We start from the raw sequence: 23,277 nt of genomic DNA, 5'->3' as shown, positions 1-23,277 counted from the left end.
TCCTTCCTCTCTTTTTTTTTCAATTAAATAGAAACTTTGTATGGACACATCATGTGTTGGTGCCATCATTTTCCTCCTCTCTGCACCCACTCCACTGAATGCCCTCCTTAGTGGGATTGCTGGTATTCACCATGGGATTAGGGTGTAGGAATTGTGAGAACAGCAGTCAATCATTGTGGGGGGAGTGCCTCTGGATATGTCCTCCCACCCTGTGGCTCTTACAATCTCCCTGCTCCCTCTTCCACAAACTATCTCAGCCATGATGGGTGTGCTGTAAGTCTACTTTAGTATTGAGCTCTTACCAGCTACTGGATTTCTGCTTTTGTGACTTTTGAGTATCCTCAGTGTCTGTCTCCACCACCCTGACTGAGGTTGTTAGGCTTGCCATGGAAGCAGCACTCTTGGGCATCTTGCCAGTTCCTCTGTGGTTTTGCCTGGGTCCTAGCTTATGTGTTGCCAGGCTCCCCCCACAGGTAGTGCTGAGGAAGGACCAGGCCCACTGGTTCCTCCCAAGGGGTTGAGGAGGAGGATGAGTGTCAATGGCTCAGAACCTCTCCTAGTCACCGGAGAAAAACTACACTGAGTCGGGAGTCTTGTCAAAGCAGGAACTTGCTTTATTGTTACAGGTGGTTGCCTATATAATGTTGAGAACAAAGGCGGGGATCTCAGGAAAGGATGAGGTGTAAGGGCCAATAGCATATCGCGACTTTTTTTTTTAAAATTATTTATTTATTTATTTATTTGAGAGCGACAGATACAGAGAGAAAGACAGATAGAGGGAGAGAGAGAGAATGGGCGCGCCAGGGCTTCCAGCCTCTGCAAACGAACTCCAGACGTGTGCGCCCCCTTGTGCATCTGGCTAACGTGGGACCTGGGGAACCGAGCCTCGAACCGGGGTCCTTAGGCTTCACAAGCAAGCACTTAACCGCTAAGCCATCTCTCCAGCCCATATCGCGACTTTTGAAGTGATTGGTTCTAAGCGCGCACAAGAACTCTAATGTTTTTACAGAAGTAGCAGGGCAGAGGCAATTAGGTGCCCTGCTGGGTCCTAGCTGGCCAGAGACAGGTTGCCAAACTTTAGCTAGGCTCAGGAAGTTCCACTAGGTCTTGTGTCTGGGCCTCTCAAGGCCCAACATCTCCCTCTTTTGTTTTTGTAAGCACAGTGGAAAACATGGCCCCTGTCTTAGGTTGTCCCCCTCTGGGGATCTTACCTGTCACTGGGTACCATGTATCCAGCTCCTTGAGAATCCACTCCATGACCTGTCTTAGGTTGTCCCAGCCTGTCTGAGATTTTACCCATCATTGGTCAGATAGACAGCGGAGGAGGGATGCTCATATGAGGACAGCCAGTCATATGAGGAGCTTGACTCCTGAGTAGCGAGCCTATGATAAGGTATTTCGACCTGATGGAGTTTTATTGCCTCTAGCCATTGGTGAATAAATTGTGTCATATTATTAATTAATAAGGCCTGACAGTGAGGAGAAGGAGAAGGAGGGGCCCAAGTTGAGGGAGAAGGTAGGGTAAGAAGTCATGTAAGCCTGTACACAGCAGGTTGTCCTGGAGGGCCCGCCGCCTCCTCTCCAAGTCTTCCTGGAGCCTCTTAATCTTGTCCTGGATGATTCCCAATTTATTGGCATAAAAGCAGCATTTTTCCTGTAAAAACAAGCATATGCCTCCCTTTTCAGGTCATCAGTAGGTCTAGTCCCCTCCTGTTTTGTAGGACTACCTCAGCCAGGAAATCTAGCTTCCAGGAATGATATCTACATCTGGGATTAAGGTGGCTGGGGCACAAAGGCCCATCCAATTGGTGGGCAGAAAGCCATAGGCCATCCTGCCTCCACAAACATAAACCATTCCAGAAGGTGGGCAGCATTGAGCACTGGGCTCAGTTGGGTTAAAAGTACAGAAGGAAGGATGAATGTACCCCACATCTACATTGGAATTATTAGGGGAAGGCAGGGCCCAAATGCAAGTTCCAGAGGAAACATTGGGAAAAGCTGGATGGGTGGGGAAGGTGGCTGAAAAAATTTTTAAGGCCGTATGGGCAATTGTACTGCAAGCAGCCAGGGAGGCCCAGATCAGAGGCAAAGCCAGCAATCCTCCACAAGGGAGGGAATTGTTTGGTTTAGCAGGGTGAAGCCCATTTTAGGAACAGGCCTCAGGGGTGGGACACTCCCTAGAGAAGTGATTGTCAGTGTCTCCTTGTTGGGACAAATATTTTAGGTCTCTTGCCGGTACCCAAATGGGTCTTTTTCATCTTTAGGGAAGACACATCCAAACCCTCTCCCTGATGTGAGGAGCGGGTCTGGTCCTTTCCAGGCCACAGTCAATGGGTCCCTCCATCTTACCCAGATAGAACTGTAAGTAATGGATGAGGACCAATGTTTTTGGAAAGGGAATAATTGTTTATCTTCTTTAGAGAAATTTAAAATATTTAGGGTAAATAATGCCTTTTTTAGTTGGTTGTGTGGGGTAAGGATTCCTTCTTTTGTTTTTGTAATTGAGACTTGAGAGCATGATTATATCTTTCAACAATAGCCTGGCCCCTGGAGGTTGTATGGGATACCTGTGGAATGTGAGATTTTCCAGGTCTGGAGAAAATCTACAAAGGCCTTGCTTATGAAGCAGAGGCCATTATCTGTTTTAATTTGGTCAGGTAGTCCAAGGGTGGAAAAGCACTGAAGCATATGGCTAATAGCATGTTTAGATTTTTCCCTGGCATGTGCCAATGCCCAGCAGGTGCAGGAAAAGGTATAGATGGAAAGAAAAATATATTTAAGCTTTCCAAATGGAGAATAATGTGTGACATCAATTTGCCAAAGATGTTTAGGGCAGAGCCATTGAGGATTGCTTCCTGTAGTTTGAAGGGGGGCGGGTACTTGGAGGAAAGGCTGACAGCACTTACTAGTCTGGACAATTTTTTAAGGTCCTTGACTGGTACCTGTAGAAACCTGTGCTTGAGACCTCTCCAGTTGACATGGGTTAATAAGTGGAAGTGTGTAGCTTCTGTAATAGTATTACATTGAGGCATAGAAGCCATTTTATCAGCCAAATTGTTTCCTTGTGGGAGAAATCCCAATAAGTTTTGATGACCTCTGAGATGTTGAAGAAAAATGGGGTTAATTCTTTGTTTGAGTAGGGAATTAGCTTGAATCATAAGAGAAGATATAGGGTTGGAATCCAGTCTAATATGAGCCTCAACCAGGTTGGGTAATAAATTTAACAACATAAAGGCTGTCAGAAAACAAGTTAAATGGCTCTTGAATAGTGTCCAAAGCTAGAATGACAGAAAATAGTTCTTTCAATTGTGCTGACTCTTCAACTTCATGGGAGACTGACTTTATGGGAATAGGCTCTTTTTCCTGTTTTAAAGGAGGGTAAACAACTAGGGAAGCCCCCAGGGGCCCTCCATCGGTAAAGACAGTAAGAAAGTCAGGGTTAGGTTGAGACAGAAAAAGCCTGAGGGGCTTCCATTCTAACCTGGAGAAAGAACTTATGCATTTGTGGGGGCCATAATGGCAATCAATTTTACCTAGAAACCCCTCAAGAGCTGTAGCAACTCTGTTATTATTTCTCTGAAGCCAGGTGAAATCTGTTATCTTAAAGGGAGTGACAATAAGGTGAGGTTTTGTGCCAAACAACCAGACAGAGCTGTCTCTGCCCTTGATAATGCAATCAGAAACCTGGTTGGTTATAGAATAAACTCTGGGGACTCTGCTGATTGAGAGATGGACCCATTGGATGGGCTCACCTTTCTGGGCCAACAGTGCAGTGCATAATGTTTCCCCAGAGAAAATGTAGAGGGAGATGGGTAAATCAGGATTGAACCTCTTTAGGGCTGCAGCATTTATATATAGCTATAGCTGTATATATATATATATATGTATATATATATGTGTATATGTATATATATATAATTATAATAATTATAATTATATATTATTATAATATAATATTAATATAATATATTAATATATTTATAATGTATTAACATATATAAATACACACATGTATATATATATTTATTTATAGCTATAACCTGTTGTACCTTATGAAAAATTTGTTGATGACACGGGGACAAAATTACTTGAGAGGAGAAGTTAAGATCCTTTATGAGGTCAAACAAAGGGGACAGCTCTTCAGTAGTTATGGCCTTATCCAATTAATTTCTCCCAAGAACTTCTGGAGTTGAGGCAAGGTGTAAGAATCCTGAATATAAAGTTGTGGTTTAACAGGTGAAACTGTATTTAGGGTAAGGATCAAGCCCAAGATCTTAAAAGGAGGCACAGTTTGTACTTTCTCAGGAGCTACTCTAAAGCTGTGAGTATGAAGGATAGTTAGACATTGGTGGGTAAGATCCTGGAGTGTGGAGGAATCTAGGCACCCAAGAATAATATCATCCATGTAAATATAAAACAGGGTACTGGGGAGATTGATAAGAGAAGAGAAAATGGATGACAGGTAATATTGAAATATGGGTGGGCTATTAATCATGCCCTGAGGTAAGACAGTCCACTCAAATATCCTATCTGGGCCACAAAAATTAACAGTGGGTACAGAAAATGCAAATTTTTCCATGTATCCTTGATGGAGAGTGATAGAGAAGAAGCAATCTTTAATGTCAATGATAGTAATATGGCATATATTGGGAATAGCTGGGATCCATGGGATTCCCCTCTGGAGGGTTCTGAAGGGGATCATGCATTCATTGATCTTCCTTAAATCATGTTAAAATTTCCAGGACCCATTAGGCTTTTTTATGACAAAGACAGGAGAGTTCCAGGGAGTAGTGGAGGGATGGATATGTCCAGCCTCCAACTGTTGATCAATAAGTATGTGGAATTGGTGTAACTTAGAAGGGAGAGGCCACTGCTCAATCCATGTAGGATCCCCTGGTCTTCACTGGATTTTAAATGAGGTGTGCTGGGCAGTGGCCCTTAGAAGTGGGGGTGTTCATTGGAGTAATTGAGATGACATTCCTTCCCTTCCTCAAATTGTTGTTGATATTATTTTTTTTATCTAACAAATCATTATAAAAGGCCTTATGGGGCTGAAGAGATGGCTTAGCAGTTAAGCGCTTGCCTGTGAAACCTAAGAACCCCGGTTCGAGGCTCGGTTCCCCAGGTCCCACGTTAGCCAGATGCACAAGAGGGCGCACGTGTCTGGAGTTCGTTTGCAGAGGCTGGAAGCCCTGGCGCGCCCATTCTCTCTCTCTCCCTCTATCTGTCTTTCTCTCTGTGTCTGTCGCTCTCAAATAAATAAATTTAAAAAAAAAAAGGCCTTATGGTCAGTAGTGATGAAAGCCTTGGCATCTCCAATGATGTCTTGCCCCAGTAAGTTAGCAGTGAGTCCAGAGAGGGTGGACTTCTCCCCTATCCCCACCTGGGTCAGTCCAAGGGAGCCACGTGGCAGTCCCCCAGGAGGTGGACTGCCCGCCAACTCCCAGTAGGGGAGGGCCAGGCACAAGCTGCCAGGAGGGGGGCACTTCCTATTTTCTCAGGACCATTCAGTCTGCTCCAGTGTCGATGAGAAGTTTGAATCTTTTATTGCCAATCTTTAAAATAATTTTGGGTCTAAGGCTGGAGACCAGAGGGACGGTCCAATGGGCTTTGATGGTCTCTTTGAACGGGGCTGGGGGAAGCCCCAGGAGGAGTTTAAAGGCTTTCCCTGTATGTCAAACTTCGACTGACACTCCCTAGCCCAATGAAACCCCTTTTTGCATATAGGGCAGCAAGTGCAAGGGGCATTGGTTGTCCCCCCAAAGGGCAGGCGAGGCTTTGTCTTGTTGGGGCATTCCTTTTTAAAGTGGCCCTCTTCCCTGCACCCTAAACATGTTGATTTTTTAGGATTTAACTGTAATGTGCAGATCAAAGTGGCCAAATCTCTCTGTTTATTTTCCTGAAGGGTGGCAGCCATGACCCTAGCCTGATGGGAGATAGTGCCAACATCCGTGGTGGCTACAATCCATCTACTTATGGAGTTGTCCTTGAGACCCACACTGATGAGGTGGTGATCTGCCATCATCCCTTCCCAGACCAACATTTAGTAAACTGATCCTGTAATGCCCCTGGGGGAAATGTTCTTTGGAGACTTTTTTCCACCCTATCTATAAATGTAGCCAATTACTCAGATGGTTTTTGAGTAATACCCATAAGGGGGGTGTTCAGAGGGTCCCTCATCAAGCCTTTTCCATGCCTTCAAGTCCAGTGTCCTGACCTGGTCCCTATACGGGTCAGGTATAGCCACCTGTTGAGTGCCTGTACCATATTGATCATAGGAACCAGAGAGTATCCCAAAAGCTATTGGCACAAGAGGATGTTGACTTGGTTTCATTCTGCCTGTGTATGGCACTCATCTTTAAAAAAGGCACACCACTTAATGTATAGTGGATCTGACAAGAAAGCTCTGACTAGATTTTTCCAATCTTGTGTTGTTCAAGGTTGATGGGCAAGTTCCTGTAACAGGATCTCAGCTCAAGGAGAGTTAGGTCCATCCTCCAAAACCGCCTTTTTAAGCTCCTTATGGTCCTGAGCTTCCCATGGATACCAGACAGCAGGGTGATTGGCCCCAGGATTTAGATTGATGGGAAATAAAAAGGTAGCTTTATTTTCTGGTGGCTTGGCGACCAAATATGAAGAAGGAACTGAGGGGGTCTTGGTGGCTGAATATGAAGGAGAGGCTGAGGGGGTCCAGAAGGGGCTAGTCGATGGAGGAGGTACCCCGGAAGGCCAGGGAGCACTCTCAAAGGGATTGAGTGAAGACTATAAAGATGTGCCCTTTTCTGGGGTTTTTAAAGCTGTATCTCTAGGAGGAGTAGCTGGATCAGGCTGTATACTATCTTTTTGTTCTGTCTTTTGTTTATGTTTGGTTGGCCTTGGAGGGAAGCAGTCCTTGAGGGCTGAGATCACAGGGAGGACCCTTAAGGGGGGGGGTATTTGACACTTCTTCACATGTGCCCGACAAACAAGGGCATGCACCCTATCCCAAGTGTCCCAATCAAAGAGATTTCTTTCCGGCAGCCATGGCACCAGCTTAATAAAGCAATCCCAGGTCCTTCAAGCCTGATTGTCAGTAAAATCAAGCCCTCTACTCTTTAGGAGTGCCCTGAGAGATTCTAAGGCAGGATTGGATTTAGAGGTAGACTGTCCCATATTATAAAGTTTGGAGAGAAATGTCCATAAAATTAGGGCAATAGCAACCCACAGACACATGAATACAACACCAACACAATGATCCAAAAGATAGGTAAACATGCTGTACAAAAACCACAGATGCAGCTTGCTGGTGAACCGAAAGTGAAAGGAAAGAGAAAGAGAACAAAGAGATGTTGTTATAGAAGCAAAGTTTAGCACATTACATATGAAGACTGCCTCATAACTTATGAGGGAACACTCACCACACACTGATTGACCTCCTCAATGAATGGCTCTCACGGGGCACTAGTCTGCCGGGTTCCTCATGCCCCATGTTGGGTGTCAGATGCTGGGCTCCCCCAGCAGGTAGTGCTGAGGAAGGACCAGGCCCTCTGGTTCCTCCCAAGGGGTTGAGGAGGAGGATGAGTGTTGACGGCTCAGAACCTCTCTTAGTCACCAGAGAAAAACCTCATTAAGTCGGGAGTCTTGTCGAAGCAAGAACTCGCCTTATTGTTACAGGCAGCTGCCTATATAATGTTGAGAATGAAGGTGGGGATCTCAGGAAAGGATGAGGTGTAAGGGCCAATAGCATATTGTGACTTTTGAAATGATTGGTTCTAAGCGTGTGCGGGAACTCTAACCTTTTTGCAGAAGTAGCAGGCCAGAGGCAATTAGGCACCCTGCTGAGTCCTAGCTGGCCAGAGACAGGTTGCCAAACTTTAGCTAGGCTCAGGAAGTTCCACTTGGCTTCGCATCCAGGTTCTCAAGGCCCAACAATGCGTGAGGCATAGTTCATCTCCTGCCAGGGAGTCAGCTGTCTTATTTTGTTGATAGATTTGTGCTGAGTTCACACTGCCTACTGGTCTGAGTGCACAGGCCTCTTCTTTTCTTTTTTAAAGGGCTAAATTTTCATTTAAAAATATTTTATTCATTTTGAGAGAGAGAGAGAGAGCGAGAGCGAGAGCGAGAGAGAGAGAGAGAGAGAGAGAGAGAATGAGAATGTGGACTCTAGTCACTGCAAACATACTGCAGATGCATGCACCACTTTGTGCATCAGGCTTTATGAGGGTACCAGGAAAGTGAACCCAGTTTGTTAGGATCTACAGGCAAGCACCTTAAACACTGAGTCATCTCTACACACCCCCCCACCACCATTTTTGATTTTTGACAAGTATTAGTTCACTCCTAACCATGCTTTAGCTCCCAGGGTAATGTCAGACAATATCTGTGGGGCTCCAGTGTGAGAAGGTTTTAGCAGAGTTCCAGTGGGTCGGTAGGGAGGGACACAGTAGGGAATCTACTGATTCCCATGCTCTCAGGTAGCCCATTAGACAATCTGGTCCCCCAACCACCTGCCACTGCTTCCTGACCAGGCTCTCAGCTGCTCTAACTGAAGGCTCCACTGACAGGGTCCTGAGCACCTTCACCTCTCTCCTGAGCCTCCCCTATCAGCCTGTGCTGTCCCTTCTCTTTAGAGTATCCCCTCTCTCCTGAGCTATCCCCTTTCTTCTGAGACAACCTGCCTGTGCAGTCTGAGCTATCACCTTTTCCATAGCTGACCAACCCATGCCCTCCCCTGTCTCCCATGCCCTCTTCTCCCTGTTGAACCAACTGACCCATGCCATTGCATCCCCACCCCTGATGACCAGTCTGCTAAGTCCTGTCCCCTGTGACCTCGTCTTCCTCCCAAGCCAACTGGTCTGTACAATCCACTTTCTCCAGGAACCCCCACACTGCATCTGATGGTGGTCCTTGCACACTGCATCTGTGTGTGGCCCACTCACATTCCCTGGCTCCAAGAGTTCCTCTCCACTGCTTCTGTGGAGCATTTCCCCTGCTAGCACTTCCCCTGGCTCCCAGAGTCCTTCCCCCACAGCATATAGTCCACATCTGGCTTCTGCAGGCTCCAAAGACTGAGCTCATGACTTACTTGAGCTCCCATCTCCTGCTGAGCTTCCCTGTCTTGCATCCTTGGTGTTATGGCCTGTAGGATGCCTACTTGCAGACAGCTCCATACCCTGTGCTGCCTACAGGCACCCTTGAGTAAACCCTGTAGACAGATCCCCTGTCTCCTCCATTCCAGCCAACTCACTGATCCAGCCTAGTGTGTGGAACTCAGTGAGCCCCCCCCATCGCTCCAACACTCCACCCCACCCCACTTCCAGTGACCACTTGGGGCATCACATCAGCCTCATAAGGGGAACACAGAAAACCAGGCAATCACCTCCCTGGGAGAAAAAGAGAGTCCTCCATAACCTGCCCATTTAACACAGCTGAGACCAGGTCAAAGGGATCCCAGGCTTCAATCCAACCTTTGGTAGTAAGCACCATCCCAGAGCAGCTAGTCCATTTCATAACCTGTACATACCCTAAAATACTAAGCTACCACACACCTATACTAGTCAAACATAAAAGGGAACACCCACTGAAGATACTATAAGGGAAAACTCTTGCTTCCTCCTTAATTAAATAAGATTCCCACACCATGATGAGCAGACTGCAATGCAAAATAAACAACAAAGAACATCAAATAGAAGGAACCCCAAGAAAGTTGGCTAGTCCCACAATGGAAGTCTCCAGTGAAAACACAGAAGAGACAACAGGAATAGAACCCTAAAATGAAGTCACAAGATATGTAACCCTGACCAAGCAAATGGCAGAACTGGCAACAAATCAACAAAAACCCAAAAATCACATAAATAAAATCCACACAGTTATCTTTACTAGGCTGGACTTAATAGACAAAACCCAGAGAGATCTCAAAAGAGAGTTAAGTGAACTGAAGGTGATCCCAAAAATAGAGGATCTCAATAACCAGCTGGTTAAATTTAATGAAGACATAAGCAAATGCAAGAATGAATTCCAAGAAGCATTAAGAAAATCAAAAAATGACCTGAAATTGGGACTCAACAAAGGGATGGATACCATACAGAAAAAGTCAATAGAAAATACAAACCAAATTGAACTAGTACAAACCTTTCTAGAAACCCTCAGGAACAGAATTAATCATGTGGAGGACAGAACCTCCAACCTTGAAGACAAAACAGAAGAAACAGTTCAGGAGTCCAAAAAGTTTAATAAGTTCAAAAATTCTTGTGAACAGAACATGAGAGAACTCTGGAATTCCCCCAAACACCCTAACATTTGGATTATGGGTATACTAGAAAGGATAGAAATTCAGATAAAAGACATGAAGAACTTACTCAACAAAATTATCAAGAAAAACATTCCTACCCTCTCAAAAGAGCATCCCATCTAGATGCAAGAAGCTAACAGAACTCCAAACAGACTGGACCAAAGAAGAAATTCTCCAAGACACATCATCATTAAGACTGTAAACAATGAAAATAAAGAGAGAGTGCTAAAAGCACCAAGAGAGAAACAACACATTACATATAAGGGCAACACCATCAGAATTATCTCAGAATTCTCAATGTTAATAGTGAAGGTCAGAAGGACCTGGAATGGAACACTTCAAAATCTAACAAACTATGGCTTCTAATCCAAACTACTGTTCCCAGTGAAAGTATCCCTCATAATACATGGTGAAAAAAAAACTTTCCATTATAAAAGCCACTTTTCATGATTATATGAAGACAAAGCAAAACTTAGAGAGAGAATACTTCAGGGAATTATCCACACAGAAGAGCTAAACAACCAACCTCAAAAGCCTACAAGAAGCATATCATAATACCAAAACTAGAGAAGGATCCAAAAAGTATAAAGTCCAAGAAAATTCTAAACCCCACAAAGTACCCGAACATGGCAGTAATTTAATCAAACCTCACAGTTATTACCCTAAACATTAATGGCCTTAATTCACCCATCAAAAGACACAAGTTAACACAGTGGATCAGAAAAATGGACACTTCAATTTGTTGTCTTCAAGAAACTCATCTCACCACTAAAGACTGATACCTCCTCAGGATGAAAGAATGGCAAATTATTGTGGTGGTTTGATTCAGGTGTCCCCCATAAACTTAGGTGTTCTGAATGCTAGGTTCCCCAGCTAGTGGCAATTTGGAAATTAAATCCTCTTGGAGGCAGGGTATTGTTGGGGGTGGGCTTATGGATGTTATAGCCAGGTTCCCTATGCCAGTGTTTGGCACACTCTCCTATTCCTATTGTCCACCTTATGTGGGCCAGGGGGTGATGTCCACCCTCTGCTCATGCCATCATTTTCCCTGCCATCGTGGAGCTTCCCTTTCAGTTTGCAAGCCAAAATAAATCCCTTTTTCCCTCAAAGCTGCTCTTGGTTGGGTGATTTCTACCTGCAATGCAAACCTGAGAGCAATAGTAAAGTGGTACCCAGGAGTGGGATTGCTGCTAGACTGTGACTTTGGCCTTTTGGAGCTGATTTTCAAGAGGAATGTGAAAGGATTTGAAACCTTGGCCTAATAGATGCCTTGCAGTGCTGTAAGTACAGCTTGATAGACTATTCTGGTCAGAGTTGAAAGACCTGAATGCAGTAAGAACTATGGACTGTGAAGTTTGGCTTATGAGGGTAAGACTTGACTGGGCTAGCTGTTTGTGTGGGAAGGTTGCTGTTATGCCTGTGTCCTGAGAGGTTGTACAGGGTTGCTTTGTACAGAACTGAACTGGTGTGAGCAGAGGGATATGGCACAGAAAGAAAAATCTTTGGGTGAACTGTTGCCTGTTCAGATGCAATTGAGAGATGACAACCTTTGAGATTGGGCCAGCTGACCTGCACTGGGGCAACAGGAAGAATGTAGACTCTTTTGAATGGGCCTGAGTGTTCAAGGAGTGTCCTGTTCTTCAAAGTCTGCTTTATTTTTCCCTGGATTAACAAATTGGCACCCTACCTGATATTGTGGACTATAAGAAATGCAGGAAAGAAAGGGTCATTCGGTTTGCAACATGGTCTTGTGTTTTGGAAATGGCCATGGGCAGTGAGAAGCAGGTTTGCTGGATACCTGCATGGAGACCCCATGGGGCCATGAGAATGAACTGTGGCTTGCTGTGGTGACCCAATGGAGATGCCAGGACCACGAAATGGCTACTAAGGAAAGCTGCCAACCCTGGATGAAGTTTTCCAGGACTGTGAGTAGCATAGCTAGAGGGGTGGATTTGGCACGCCAGAGACTTGTTGCTGGTTAGGATTATTGAATTTTGATACTTGTTACACTAGTCAGTGTTGTTGAACTTGAAGCTACAGAGTTTTATATTTGTCCTGGTTGTTTTAAATCTTGTATTGGTTGAGTATTTCTTTGCTATGCCCAACTTTTGCAGTGAGAGTATGTATTCCATGCTATTATGGGTATTTGGGGATTTTTTTTTTTTTTTTTTTTTTTTTTTTTTTTTGGTATTATGGCTCAGTTAAGAGACCTTGGATTATGGGGATGTTTGAACATCATTGGGATTGATAAAAACTATGGGGACTTATAAGTTGGACTGAATGCATTGTATTTTACATTATGTGTGGATATTGGTTTATGAAGGTCAGGAGCAGAATGTGGTGGTTTGATTCAGGTATCCCTCATAAACTTAGGTGTTCTGGTTGTTAGTTTCCCCATCTTGTGGCAATTTGGAAATTAAACCCTCCTGGAGGCAGTGTATTGTTGGGGGCAGGCTTATGGGTGTTAAAGCCAGTTTCCATATGCCAGTGTTTGGCACAGTCTCCTGTTCCTACTGTCCACCTTATGTGGGCCAGGGGGTGCTGTCCTCCATCTACTCATTCCATCATTTTTGCTGCCATCATGGAGCTTCCTTGAGTCTGTAAGCCATAATAAATCCTTTTTTCCCAGAATCTGCTCTTGGTTAGGTGATTTCTACCAGCAACGTAAACCTGACTACAACAATGACATTCCAAGTGAATGGAAATAAGAAACAAGCAGGTATTGCTATATTAATATTTGATAAAAATAGACTTCAAACCAGAATTAATTAAAGAAGACACTTCTTACACATCAAGGGAATGATCCAACAAGACTAAATGATAATCATAAATCTATATGCACCAAACACAGGTGCACAACAGTTTATAAAACAAAACATACTTGACTACAAAACAGAAATAAATACCAACGCCATCATAGTTGGGGACTTCAATACTCCACTATCATCAATTGTCAGTTCATCCAAACAGAAAATTAACAGGGAATTAAGAGAGCTTAATGACACCTTAGATCACCTAGACCTAACAGATATCTATAGAACATTCTACCTGAAATCTATAGATTACACATTCTTCTCAGCAGCCCATGGAATCTTCTCCAAAACTGATCATATATTAGGCCATAAAGCATGCCTCCATAAATTCAGGAAAATTGACATAATTTCTTGCATAATATCAGACCACAATGCTATAAAGCTAGAGATTAACAAAAGAAGTTTCAGGAATTCCACCAACACCTGGAGACTGAACAACATACTTTTAAACAATAAATGGGTAGTGAAAAAATAAACAAGGAAATTGTAAAATTTCTAGAATTGAATGACAATGAGAACACAACTTACCAAAACTTATGGGACATAATGAAAGCAGCTAAGGGAAAAATTCATAGCACTAAATGCCTTCATAACAAAGACAGAGAGATCCCAAATTAATATATAACCTAATCATCTACCTAAAGGCATTGGAAAAACAAGAAGAATCCATCCAAAGAGCTCCAGATGGAAAGAAATAATAAAGATCAGAGGAGAAATTAATGACTTGGAAACTATGAAAACAATTAATTGATGAAACAAAGAACTGGTTCTTTGAAAAAATCAAGAGGATTGATAATCCCTGGCTAATTTGATCAAGCAAATGAAGAAAAGAGATGCTTTGAATTAATACAGTTACAAATGAAATTTGAAAGGTCATAAGAGACATAAATGAAATTGAAAGAATCATCAGGACATATTTCCCAAACCTCTACTCTACAAAATTGAATAATCTAAAATAAATTGATGAATTCCTAGACACATTCCACTTACCAAAATTAAACTCAGACTAGATTAATATCCTAAACAAACCTATCATATCCATCAAGATTGAATAGGTAATCAAAAACCTCTCTCCAAAAGAAGAGTCCAGGACTATATGGTTTCTCACTTGAATTCTATCAAACCTTCATGGAAGAATTGAAGCCAATTGTTCTCAAACTGTTTCACATAATTGTAGAACAGGTAATACTCCAGATAGAGATACAACAAGAAAAGAAATCTATTGGCCTATATCCCTGATGAACTTAGATGCAAAGATCCTGAACAACAGCCTTACAAACTGAATTAAAAAATACATAAAAAGCATTATCCACCTTGATCTAGCAGGAATCATTCAAGGTATGTAGGGATGGTTCAACATATGAAAATTGGTCATGATATAAATAAACTTAATCACAAGAAACACATGATCATAGCAGATGCAGGAAAGGTCTATGATGAAATGCAATATCACCTCATGATCAAAATTCTGGAGAGAATAGTCATGGAGGGTTTATATCTCAACACAATAAAATCTAAATTTAAAGCACCTAAATTTCAAATGATACTCAATGGGGAAAGACTCAATGAGTTCCCACTGAGATTGGGAACAAGACGGGAATGCCCACTCTCCCCACTGCTTTTCAACATAGTACCAGGAGACCTAGCCCAAGCAATAATACAGGAGAAAGACACAAAAAGGATATAAATTGGAAAGGAAAAAGTCAAGTTAGACCTATTTGCAGATAATATGCTCCTGTCATAAATGATCTGAAAGTCTCCATCTTAAAACTTCCACAGGTGATTAATTCCTTCATAAAGTGGCAGGATACAAAGACAACACACAAAAATCAGAAGCCTTTCTATATGCAAAGGACAAATACACAGAGAAAGAAATTATCTAAGCTCTCCTGTTTTCAATAGCAACAGCAACAGCAACAAAAATATATACTTTGGAATAACACTAACCAATAATGTGAAAAACCTATGTAATGAAAACATAAAGTCACTCAAGAAAAAAATCAAGAAGGACTTGAGAAGATGGAAAGACCTATCATACTCCTGGAGAGGTAGAATTAGTATTGTGACAATTCTACCAGATTTAATGCAATACTGATGAAAATCCCAGCATTATTCTTCACAGAGATAGAAAAAATGATCTCAAAATTCATATGGAATTGCAGCAGTCCTTGGATATACAAACATATCCTTAGCAAAAGAAACACCTCTGGTAGTATCACCATACCTGAGCTAAAGCTATATTACAAAGCCATAGTAACAAAAACAGCATGGTGCTGGCATAAAAAACACAAATGTAGACCAATGAAACAGAATTGAAGAACCAGACTTTAGGTCAAGTAATTATAGCTACTTGATCTTTGATAAAGGCATCAATAATGAAGACTGGAGAAAAGACAGCCTCTTCAATAAATGTTGCTGGACAAATTGCATAACCATATGCAAAAAATGAATCTAGACCCACACATCTTACCACACACACGCACAAAATCAAGTCCAAGCTAGATGTGATGGTGCATGCTTTTAATCCCAGCACTTGGGAGGCAGAGGTACGTGGATCACCATGAGTTCAAGGCCACCTTGAGAGTACATAGTGAGTTCTAGGTCAGCCTGGACTATTGTGAGGTCCTATCTCGAAAACTTAAAAAAATCAAGTCCAAATGGATTAAAGACCTCAATAGAAGACCTGAAACTCTTCTCCTACTGGAAGAAAAAATTGGAGGAACTCTCCACAATAAAGGAGTAGGGAAAGACTTTCTGAACAAACCTCCAGTACCTCAGGAACTTAATCACTCAATCAATGGGATCTCATGAAGGTAAAAAGTTTTTACATAGACAAACATACCATAATCAGAGCCAATAGATTACCAACAGAATGGGAGGAAATTTTTGCTGGCTATACCACTGACAAAGGCCTAATATCTAGAATCTACAATTAACTAAAAAAAAAAAAAAACAAAAAACTACACAATAAAAAAATCAAGCACTCTATTCCAAAAATGGGGCAGAGAAATTATTATGGAGTTCTCAGATGAGGAAATACAAATGGCTAACACACACTTAAGAAAATGTTCAACATCCCTAACCATCAGGGAAGTGAAAACTAAAATAACTATGATATTCCACCTTACTCCAGTAAGGATGACAATCATTAAAAAAATCAAATGACAACAAATGTTGGAGATAGATGTAGAGATGTAGGGACCCTCATTCACTGTTGGTGGGATTCTAAACTTGTACAACCACTATGGAAATCAATACGGAAATTCCTGATAAGGATGAATATACAGATGCAAACAGACCCAGTTATTCCCTTATTGGGCATTTACCCTAAATGCTCCATGCTTCACTACAGAGATATTTGTTCAACTCTATTTATAGTTGCTCAATTCATAATAGCTAAGAACTGGAACCAACCCAGATGTTCATCTTTAGATAAATGGTTAACTAAGTTATGGTACATTTTCATGATGGAATTCTACTTAGAAGTAAGAAAAAAAAAATGACACAATGAAATTTGTAGAAAAATGGCTGGTCTTGGAACAGATCATATTCAGAAAATTCACACAATTACAGAAAGACAATCACCACAGGGTCTTACTTATATGAGGTTCCTAACCTGGGTCAGCTTGCATTGCTGGTTTAATAGGCAATTTGAGGCCTGGACAATAGGGATAGAAGGGCTTGGGGGGTAGGTAGGGAAGAAATCACAAAACTGAGCCCAAAAATGAACTGGTACCATAGAAACGTTTATCCTTGAAGGTAGACTAAAAGGTTTAATCCTCAACAGGAGCATGGGTGGAGCACTGAAAAGAAGGGCCCTAGAGAGAGTGGGACAAAGTCTAACCTTAAATTTTTATTTTATTTTATTTTATTTTTTGGCTTTGGCCTGTAACTTCCAGTACTAGATTGCTGTTACCATCCACAATGAGCTGGTCATTGGAGAGACCTACAAAGTCCCCCCAAACAAGACATGCTTCTGTCAAAGCACTTGATTACCCACCTGAGGTGAATGGTAAGACCCTGCTGCTGAAGACATAGGGGCGACCTGGCCAGAAGCTAGAAGAGAACCAGACCCCAGACAGCCTATCTAGTGCTGGAAAGTGCTATATCAGCTCAGTGGAAAGGAACCCAGATCTGGAACTGGGAACCATGTCAGAATCCTATGGAGACAAAGATTATGCTCTCCAATGTCAAGCTCCTAGTAATCTTGGGCTAAAAGAGGTACTATGGCCATCAACTTCTCCCTCAATTAATAACACTTATCCCATTTAACCTGTGCTTTTCTTTTTCAGATACGAGGAGATAAACTGCCCCTCATACTTCAGCCAAGCCCAAGCTGAAACCACAGAGGAATTGGAGAGACAAGCAAGAATCTCACTTTCATGATGAGCCTGACAATCAGCACCAGGGTGTAGGAGATAGACCTTAAGGATACTCAACACCTACCAAATCAGAGATCCATATGATCACTGAAGTAGACTTCAAACACACACAACCCAGCTCAGGGAATTTTGCAGAAGAGGGGGTGGAAATATTGTTGGAGATACAAGTTGAGGCATCATGCCCAGAGGCACTGCCTCTTCCCATAACTGACTGCTGCTCCCACATACATAACCCACCACCCTAGCAGGAAAACCTGCAACCTAACTGAGGAGGGCCCCTAGCAGAATGGGGGCAGGGATGAGGGAAAGAATGGTGCCAACACATGATGTATCCATACTTAGTATATCTGTAATTAATAAAATAATAAATAAAAAGCATAAAACAACATCACAACCTTCCATGCATGGGTATGTATGTGAATATGCATACATACATAATTTGTTTCTAATAAAAGTACATGAGCGTTAAAAAATACTTGGCTTGTGGGCTGGAGAGATGGCTTAGCGGTTAAGCGCTTGCCTGTGAAGCCTAAGGACCCCGGTTCGAGGCTCGGTTCCCCAGGTCCCATGTTAGCCAGATGCACAAGGGGGCGCACGCGTCTGGAGTTCGTTTGCAGAGGCTGGAAGCCCTGGCGTGCCCATTCTCTCTCTCTCTCCCTCTGTCTTTCTCTCTGTGTCTGTCGCTCTCAAATAAATAAATAAATAAATAAATAAATTACTTGGCTTGTGTAACACATGCAGTCCACAAAGTTTTAAAGACATGAATTATCTAGTCACTATGATGTTTTTTAGAGTCCTGTCTGGTTTGCTATAATCTTACTGAGGTTGCATGGTATTGTTATCACCCTAGCTTACCCAAAGTTCTCCTATTATATCCCATATGCTAATTCAAAGATTCTAAATATTCTCCTAAATTTAAAATGTATTTTACACTAACCCTGGCATAACTAGTTGCTTTACCCAGACTTTGAACTTTCTGTTCATCCTCAGGCAGAATAAATAAAGGGCTCAGAAGTTAATGTATGTATGTATTAGTTCAAGTGGATTGAAGACCAACATTTCTGTATCCACAACAATTTCTTTGCTGGAAGGCACTTACCTTAAGGGTTATGCTTATCTGGTCACTTGACTGTCAGGGCTGTCTTCTCATTCTCATTTTCCTTCCCATCTCCTTCCTGTAAAAAACCCCAAGATGGTCTCAGAGATTTCAGGAACTCTGTTCTACTCTACCTCTCTTGGCAGGAAAATAATTCTTTTATAAATATTTTTATTATTTTTAATTGACTGATGGTGGACTTTACTGTATAAAAATATTGCATATTAGTCATATACCCATCTGGTTATATTCCTTTTTTAAAAACTTATTGAAATTTTTTATTTAAAAAAAACCACACAAACACAGACTTTTTCACTTTAGTATGTGGTATGTTGCATTTTCCAGTTTGTTCAATGCTTTAAAGCTCAAGGATGCCTCTGTTTTAAATTGTACATGGGCCTGAAGCATCTTAGCTTTTGGCAAGCAGGCAGGAGGCACAACAAAAATCAAAATAAGAACAAGGCAGACAAAATGCAGGGCACATCTGTAAACATATTATACATTTGAAAATTACAATTATCAGTAAAAGTGATACAGTTTACAGGTGAAATGAAACTATTTGAAACTGGCCTACCACAAGTTTCTGAACCTGTACTGATACAATAAGTTACTATATATATATTTTTTGTATAAAAAGTTTTGTTTACATCAAGTGGAATTGGCAATCCCTGCTTATACTTTTAAAAAATCTAAGCAGCGGGCTGGAGAGATGGCTTAGCGGTTAAGCGCTTGCCTGTGAAGCCTAAGGACCCCGGTTCAAGGCTCGGTTCCCCAGGTCCCACGTTAGCCAGATGCACAAGGGGGTGCACGCGTCTGGAGTTCATTTGCAGTGGCTGGAGGCCCTGGTGCGCCCATTCTCTCTCTTTCCCTCTATCTGTCTTTCTCTCTATGACTGTCGCTCTCAAATAATAAATAAAAAATGAACAAAAAAATTAAAAAAAAAATCTAAGCAGGGCAGAAATCCAGACTAAAAATGTATATTCTCTATGGTGAATCCAACAGCTTCTTTCTTGAACTACTTGTTAAAAGCCTCAAATAATTAACGAAACAAGAAAACCCATCCATACTAGTCACTCAAAACTGGACATAATAGAGGAGGAAGAAAAGTAGCTACTTTCCCCCCAAATACACCCGAAGGATCCAGTCTACTTTTATTAGAAGACTGAAAATCTATAAAAATGCCCTGCTATTTTAACCTGTATTTGACATACATGGATACACTCATTTTTGTATGTGTGTGTGCACACACGCACGTGTTTGTGTGTATAATGTGATGCTATATCAGCCAGAGAACTTGTTATTATGCCACTAACATCACCCAATCTTAAATTGGACCCTTAGTTTCTGCACACACACGAAAATTTACTTTAGCATGCTATACACAAGCTGCAGTGCAACAGGATGGCAATGTGATGATGAGACAGGGCTAAAGCTCTTCTCTGCCCAGAACAAAATTTCCAGAATTTCACATTATTTTCCTTGAAAAACCATTTTGCTCTAATAGTAAAACATATTAAGATATAATTAGATGCTAAAAGCTCAGAATTGTAATTTGCATGAAACATCCTTAATAAGCAGTGTTTATTACCTCCTCACTGGCTAAAAAAGAAAAGTCAAAGACCTCATGGGATTTTTTTTCTTCTCCTTTTAGATTTTGCTAAGAAACTGAAATTAGAATTTACAGACAGGTATAAGTTTCTCTTAGGAAAACTGCACATTTAGTGTTAGTGACAGAGAGCAAGTCTGGAGCACCTACAGTTGCAAAGCCTTATATACTTTTGCTCCCAGTTATACAATTACATTAATTAAAATATGGGCACAGGAATACTTTTTCTGTATCTAAGCCTATCACTTGTTCTGCAACTTTTCTTAAATGACACTCATGAATTTTTCGGTTGTTGAGGTACAACATGTAACTAAACTATGTACCCATACTGAGAATTGTAGAACTTAAATGCCCTCACCCAGCCCACCCCCCAAAAAAAAATAAAAGGAAAGAAAATGTTTCCCCAACGCCCCACTGCTGCTTAACTCCTGGCAAGACATGCAAATCATATTTGATTAAAAAATACACCCCTGCAAACTTCAAGGCATTTATTTATACAGCATTCTCGCAGGGCTTAAGTCAAAATCAAAAGATCAAGGGAAGGAATGGGGGAAAATGTTGAATCATTCTGGGTTCCCTGTGATTAGTGTATCACTTTAGTCACAGAAAGGATACAATGATCTTTTAAGTGGATTTGCCTTTCCAGTGGGTCATTTGTTGCCCAAGTTGATGACAGCAGGAACTTTAGAACCACACTTGTTAAGTCTGTATTCATTAATCACTTAAATTCACACTTAGAGACAAAAACTAACAAAAGAAGGGGGGAAAAAAAACACAAACTATTCAGTACTGGAGATTAAATAACCATGTGTAGTCTCTTGAAATAAATTTGATTCCTTAAGAAGTCTAATTACTTTCAGTTGCCATTTTAAAATATATACATATGTTGTATATATTATCCTGTGATTCTACTTATGGTTCCTCTGCTTCATTGAAGATCTGGGAGCAAAAAAAACCTTGTGTCTCCCATGAACGGTGGCTCTAATGCTGCAGAAAGGTTACAAATAGGCAGTCTGGTCCTTCATTGATCTGGACTATCCATGGCTTCATTGTAAGTGATTATTCTTTTGGGATCTTGATTCTGCAAATTCCAAATAGATTCCATTTCTTTAGTGTGATATACAATAGCAGCCCTCAGGTCAAAAGAACCCCAGCTATCATTCCTTTTGAGGCCTCTCTGGTTCTTTGGCAGAGCCTAACAAAGTGTTCGTAGGAGAAGCCAGAGGATTCTGATTTTCTATTTCATAGTCCTTTGGGGGAAACACTAAAGCACCTTGACTACTGGTTTCTGCTTTTTGCAGATCACCTATATGACTGGGCTCCAAGGATAAGGCTCCACTCTTAGAAGTCCCGGGTTTTAGAATGCTACCCAGAACTTGAGGACTAGTCGGTTTTTCTAGCTCATTTGCCTTGGGAAACACAGGATGCTTAGTTCCTGAGGGGATTATTTCAGCACCCTGTGCAACCAAAGTGACAAGATATTCTCCTTGAAATGTCACTTCCATCACTTTATGATCTGATGATTTTCCAATAACGGTCTCAGTGCCAGTGCTGGGCTCATTTATAAATGATAAACCCCATTGATTCTGGAGGATATCTCCCAGGTTTTGCTGATCTCTCTGAGAGTGCAGTTCTACTTGTGCTGTGCTTAATAGCACAGTTTGCATATTTGAAGGGTATATAAAAAGAAGGCTAGATTTAATTTGGCCAACAGCTGCTGAAGTCAGACTCATGTCCTGGAGAACTGAATCAGTCCCGGTGGAGATGGGTGTCAAAGTATTAGCAGCAGTAGTTAGCAGGGCTGACCCCTGACCAATACACACTTCCATCAGTCCCTGCTAAAACAGGCCCATTAGAAAAGTTGGCAGAAGTAACAGATTTCAGAGCTGACATAGGAACCTGGGATAGCCGACTTGAAGACTGAGTCTGAGTTTCCCCAGCAGATGAAGAGGATGAAGATGAAGATGGTGACACAGATGAGTTCTGTACAGTTTTGTTGAGGTTTTCCTTAACTTTGTTTGCATAACTTATTTTAGGAACTATTTTAGCACTGCTATTGTCCACTAGAAAAACCAGGGGTGGTTTAAACAGGGTCCATGAGTCCTCTTTGGAGGAAGTAGTTGAAGCATGCTTTCTTTTAGGCCGAACTTTTTGCTGTTCACACCAGGTTTTATATCTGCACTTTTTCCAAGCATCTCTCCAACAGCAGACTTTCCTCTGGGCCCAGTTTCATACTTCCAAATGGGCTTTGAACCTTCTACTTGATTTCCCTTTTGTTCACTATATTCAGGCTTTAAAGTTTCAAGTCCCTGTTTTAGGGTCGGGACACTAGTCTCCTGTTGCATTATTTTATCCTGCATTAAATAAAGGTTTTCACAACCCTTAGCACTATTGCGACTAGCTTTCCTTTTTTTTAGGTGTGGTATATCCAATCTCTGATCCACTACCATCATTATCTGCACCTCTGCCCATATAACCATTAGTAATATAGCCTGAGTTATCTGTCACAACACCATTTGGAATTGCTACAGTATCGATCTTATCTATAGACTGGTTCTCTCCATATTTGTTTTCATAAGACTTCCCATTCTTTCTGTCCATACTGTTTTTCTGAATGAAATTCTTGGTTTTAATTCCTGCTTTTCCAAAGGTGCTGGTCTTGACAGTCTGCTTCAGGCTAGTGTCTACAACTTGCTGGTTGCCATTGAGGACTCTGGAAATAGGGTTGGTAGCTTCATCAGAACTGAGGCTCTTTAAAGATATTTCTTTCTCCAGCATTACCATTTACTTCACCATATCCTGTTTTCTTCTTCGGCGTTTCCTGGTGCTGCTGGAGGGTGTGTTTCTGTTCATGTTTCAGCGGCTTTGGCTGGGCCTTGGGGCTGCCCTCGGCTCCATGCTGCAGGTACTGGTGAGGCTGCTGGTGATGGTGGTGGTGATGGTGGTTGTGGCTGTGGTTGTAGAAATAATGATGGTGGTGATGGTGTGACTGCTGCTGCTGCTGTTGCTGCTGAGGATGGTGGTGCGGATGGTGGTGCCTGTGATGGTGCTGAGGCTGTGGCTGGCTGAGCTTCTCTTCCATTGAAAGGGGCTGGGACTCCTTGGCTGAG

General features: G+C 41.9%; 1 pseudogene and 1 gene segment (V, D, J or C); both read right to left on the bottom strand.

Annotated features, from left to right (window-relative positions):
• LOC101600058 overlaps positions 1–23,277 on the bottom strand; it is a 746,857-nt gene that overhangs the window by 76,441 nt on the left and 647,139 nt on the right.
• LOC101599489 lies at positions 21,137–23,249 on the bottom strand (annotated as a pseudogene).

This window comes from Jaculus jaculus, chromosome 7, assembly GCF_020740685.1.
Source record: "Jaculus jaculus isolate mJacJac1 chromosome 7, mJacJac1.mat.Y.cur, whole genome shotgun sequence".
NCBI classification, from domain to species: domain Eukaryota; kingdom Metazoa; phylum Chordata; class Mammalia; order Rodentia; family Dipodidae; genus Jaculus; species Jaculus jaculus.
The sequence above is the reverse complement of the archived record's forward strand: the minus strand, read 5'-3'. Positions and strand labels throughout refer to the sequence as shown.